This window comes from Gossypium raimondii, chromosome 12 (assembly GCF_025698545.1).
Source record: "Gossypium raimondii isolate GPD5lz chromosome 12, ASM2569854v1, whole genome shotgun sequence".
Lineage (NCBI taxonomy): Eukaryota > Viridiplantae > Streptophyta > Magnoliopsida > Malvales > Malvaceae > Gossypium > Gossypium raimondii.
The window spans coordinates 16,103,842-16,109,230 of NC_068576.1; the positions used below are offsets into that span (position 1 = coordinate 16,103,842).

Here is a 5,389-nt window from a genome sequence, read left to right on the forward strand (position 1 = left end):
TGCTGCAAAACTATTACACCCATTAGTAGTAAGATTTTTTAACATTGAGGATATTGATGATACTTGAGATGTGAGTGAAGTAAGAGCGTCTACTTCATGTATTCCAGCGACTCATCTTCCTGACACTGCTCGATTGGTTGACCATTGATAATTGTTGCTGGCAATCCTCTCAATGATTTCATAAGCCTCATTATAAAAATTAGAAAGGAGAGTGCCATTAGCAGAATCATCCACTACCATTCTCGTGTGAGCATTGAGACCATTATAAAATGTCTCAAGTTGTATGCAATGTGGGATAATGTGTTGAGGGCACTTCCGTAATAATTCTTTGTACCTTTCCCATGCCTTATACAATGACTCATCATCCATTTGTTGGAAAGCAGTGATCTCGTTCCTCAACTTAGCATTCTTGCTAGGCAGGAAATACTTCATAAGGAATTTTTCTGCTAACTCTTGCCATGTTGAAATTAAGTTTGGTGGTAATGAGTTTAACCAAGCTCGAGCTCTATCCCTTAGTGAATATGGGAACAACTTCAATCGTAATGCATCTACGGGTACTCTAGCTAACTTGAAAGAATCGTTCACCTCCATAAACAATCTTAAGTGTAGGTGAAGATCTTCGGTAGGCATTCCACTGAATTGGCCCACTGTCTGAAGCATTTGGAACATGACTGGCTTCAACTCGAACTGTTGTACCTCAATTTTGGGTCTCCTAATACCCGGATTAAGATCATGAAATACTGGCATGGCATACTATCTCAAAGCTCTATCCCTATCATCAGCAATAATGATAGGATTTTGAGCAAGGTTTGCTCCGTTTCCTTGATTCAAATTTTCGAAGTTTATCTCTTAAGTCCTTCTCTGACTTGCTTGTCTTCTTTGCTGTTGAAAAGTTCGTTCAACCTTAGGGTCTACAGCGAGTAAATCGATGATTCGGTCAATACTCATGAACACCTGAAATAATCACAGAAAAATTAACTAAGTTAAAATTTGAATAGAAAAATAAACCAAAATGCAAAACTAACAACTTCACAAATAATGACTTTTTTTAAAAAACACAGTCCTCGGCAACGGCGCCAAAAACTTGTAACGATAGAAATGTGCAAGTGTACACAATCGCAACAAGTAATAAAGTGACAAGTAAATTTCGAGTTATCATACCCACAAGGATTGTGAAAAGAATTATTTATAAATGCTATTTAAAACACTTTGGTGAAGAAAAATATTTTGTTTGAAAGGGGTGATTAAAAACTAAGATTTTAAACTAAGTGAACTAAATAAATAAATCTTAAATGCACAATTTCAAAATACGATTTTAATCAAGATGACATAATTGTGTTAGATTAATTACATTTCTTAACTTAGAATTATTAAACTCATGTTTATATTGTTACGAATAAGTTCACGGCAACTCGGTAATTTGCTAACTTATGAACATACTAACTTACCAAAATCCATTTATCTCTTGACTATATCCCTATGTTAATTCAACCGATTAAACAAATCTTAATAGGCGAATATGTTATTGCACATACATACTTATTAAATCAAAATAATCTCTTGTACATATCCCTATGTCAATTCAAACAGTTAACTCGATTTAAAAAGCACATAAAAGACTATGCGAGGTAACAAAGTATCCTTACCTTGAAATAGTTTAATCACAATAATCTTGCAAGTTATGCAAGGCCTCATCAGATACCGTTGCTAATCTAACCCTCAGCTACCTTAGATGATTAAAAATGCACTCATTAGTTACCTAAACACAATTTCAATAATTTTAACAAACGAAATGCAATCAACCTAACACAAATTAAATTTAAGCTAAATTGATTAAAGTAACCATTCCAAAAAGATGAAAATTCATAGATATGTTTAGCATAACAATAACAAAAATTAAAGAGATAGGGAACAAGAAGCAAATCCGGTGTTTTTCCGTGGTTTGACTAGTTGCTCCGTTCTTCCTTCTCCGTTGTCCTCGTCAACCAAGGCTGCTATGAACACTTAACTGCTACTCCAAATAGCTGATGAATGCCCCTTTCCCAAGAGGAGAAATCAGCAAGAGAGCAAGGGAATTTTGGAATGGAAAAGAAAAGAGAAAGTGGAGAGAAGAGAGGAAAGATGTGAATGCTTGAGGTGTGTTTCTAAAATGACCAGCCTGAGAGAGTTTTTATAGCTGAGGAGGGCTGCTAAAAATAGCTAAAATTATTAGCCAAAGAGCCCTCCCTTGGTCGGCCACACATGTGGCAAGGTTGATTGTAACACCCCAAATTTTGGGCCTAGTAGAAATAGGTTTTGAACAAGGGAACAGTTAGGAGACTGCACATAAATATTTAGTTGTGCAAGGAAGTGACATAAATAAATGTCTGCTACAGTGGTTAAGTAATTTAGGAGTGTTTGGAAGTGCTTGAGAAGTCAGGGGTTCAAGCCTTGGCTTATGCAAAATTTTTATTTTTAGTGAATAAAATTCTTGGATCTAGATAGTAGGTTCTTAAATATTGTGGTTAAAATATGATACAAAGGAGTTGTTGGTCTAGTGGTAAGGGGCATGTGGAATGTACATGGGGTCTAAGGTTCGAGTGGTGGTGCATCAGAAAGGGAGTATTTATTTTATTGCCTAATTCGTGTGGGTGGTAGAGTTGGATTGACATACTGCTAAATGGAGTTTGAATTGGTCATAGAGAGAATTGATGAGGGATATTTGGAGAGATTTGAGGAGAGAATATTGAGATTTGGGGAGGTTATTGTTGTGGAGAGGTATATATCACATCTTATTTGTTCCTTCTTCTCGATGGGAGATCGGCGAGGTTTTTAAGGTTTTCGTCGCTTTCTCCAACCTGCATTGCTTCCATTCCTAACTGGTGGTGGTCGAGGTTGATTGGCACATTGCCTGGGAACCAAGGGTGCGATGATCATTGGTTTTTGGAATAAGAGTGTTCGGAACAAAGGGAATCCAAAAATTGCATCAGGTGTTTAACCACCCCACTGTAACTGTAGAACGACAAAAGTCAAAAAGATGAAATACGGTGTTGAGACCACACGAGTGTGCGATCGCTCGTGTGGAAAGCCAAACTTGCGAATCATGGGCGATAAACTGTAGAGGCCTCCATGAGCATTTCCATGGGCTTAGGTCGTAATGGACCATGTTGGACCATAATGGGCTGTGTGGGCTCAATGGGCTTGTGGGCCCCCACGGATGAAATTCACGATTTGTGGTAAATTCTGAACTAGGTTGCGTAGATCTCATAACCGTGGAAAAATCTGGGCTTAATGGGCTGCATGAGCGTGTGGGCCCACTTGGGCCAAGTAATGGGCCTTGGGCCCATTTACACTGTTATGACCAAAATGCCTCTATAGGGTAAAATGACTGAAATACCCCTAAAGGGTAGAATGATCGAAATACCACCATAAGGTAAAATGGCCGAAATACCCCATAGGGTAAAATAACCAAAATACCCTCATAGGATAAAATGATCGAAATACCCCTATAGAGTAAAATGACTGAAATACCCCCATAGGGTAGAATGACCAAAATACCCCCATTGGGTAAAATGATCGAAATACCCCTATAGGGTAAAATGACTGTTATACCCCTAGGAGATGAAATGACTGTTATGGCTTTATGTTATGTATGACTGATTTGCTCTATGATATGTATGACTATGATTGAGCATGACATTTTACATACACGTATGATATTATGCCACGATATATTGCATGGGGATGGGTTGTTATATTTGGAGGAAGTGTACTGTACTGATAAGGTTGCACGGGTCGCCCAAGACGACTTTGGACCTACTGATGGCTATATGCCATTTATTTTACTGGCAGCTTTGCTGTAATACTGTTTAGTGTCGCAACCTGTGCTAATCTTGGTGTGTTTGGCAGGACAAGTGGTGTGTAGAGGTTGGATTGGGTAGGATTTCTAACTGCATATCTGCATTGATTAATGATTTTGTACTGTTACTGCATCAATTAATGATATTACATACTGTTCATTGCATGACTAATATCTGTTACTATTATGGGCCAAGGCCCCACAGATAATATTACTAAAATTGGGCAAAGGCCCTACTGATTACTGGCTTTGTGATGGGCTAAGCCCAATGTTTACTGTTACGGGAAAGGGCTTAGGCCCACACTGAATCGGATCACATCAGAATGCAGGCTCAGCCCAAATTGCATTTATCTACTGTTTAATTGATTTTTTCTTATTAGGGGATTACACACTGAGTTTTCGTAAACTCAACACTCTGTTTAACTGTACAGGTAATCCCCAGTTGTAGACGGGTCTGTGCTGCGAGGGACTCGGAGGTGGCCACACAACTGCAGCTATGCTACACTTGCTTTTATTTAAAATTAAAGTTTGTGTTGGGTTTTGTTTATATAATAAGACCATTTATGTTTGTTTAAATTTTTTGTTGGGCTTTTGCTTACTTATTTTAAATTGCTAGTTTAGCAGAAGACGAATTTTCAAAATAATTACTATTTTCAAAGACACGAAATTTAAACATTAGAGTTTTTAAAAGCTTCCACGATTTTAGATCAACCTTTTATAACAATAGCAGATAACAAGGTAAACGTTTTTGACTAAATGATTTGTTAAATAATAATAAAGGGGTTTTTAAACCTAGAAATGAATTTTTACCAACGAGTTTAATTTTCCCTAAACACCTCAATGTGACACCACCAAATTCGGCCATAACTCCTAGGCTGGGTTTGGAGCGTTACATTGATAGTTTTAACTTTGCTAATTTAGGCTTGGGGCAAATCTATAAACCCACCAATTGTGGAGAGGTTTGAATGCAACTTGAACAAGTCTTCAAGGGCCTCTTTGCAAGCTTAAATAATTAGCTAATAAGCTGATTTGGGTCAGCCCTTAGGACGGTTTTTGGGCTGTCCATTTCTTGGTCAGTTCGGTTCACTCGGTTCAGTTCAACTAGACCACTTTTTCTTAATTAATTAATAATAATTTATTAACCCAAATTAAATTGGATATAAATTAAAATTAATTATATTATGAATTAATACATATAATTTTGGACCGTATTAGGTTGAAATTTAGTTTGCCTCGATACTTAAAATTGCTTTTCAATTTTGTGCTTCTAGCAGTGTCTACAGGGCCATTTTTCGCCCTTTGTGCAGATTTGTCAAAAATAACGAAAATTCATCAAAATTAATTATAAAATTAACTAAAATTCAACATGTTCATATTTTAAGTGCACTTTAATTATTTTGTAAAAATTAATTATTTTTCGACAATAATTTTATCGAAACTGTATGATTTTAAGTTAAAAAGGGTATGTAAAAATGTGTAAATTTCCGTGTTTCGACCAAGCCACACGCCCGTGTGCCAGGCAGTGTAACTCTTGAAATAGCCACACACATC

General features: G+C 36.9%; 1 non-coding gene across 1 annotated transcript; it reads left to right on the plus strand.

Moving 5' to 3' along the window:
* Positions 1-295: 295 nt before the first annotated feature.
* LOC128035738 (small nucleolar RNA R71) lies at positions 296-402 on the plus strand. The gene has a single exon (XR_008192288.1). It is a non-coding gene; the product is annotated as a small nucleolar RNA R71 (small nucleolar RNA).
* Positions 403-5,389: the final 4,987 nt, after the last annotated feature.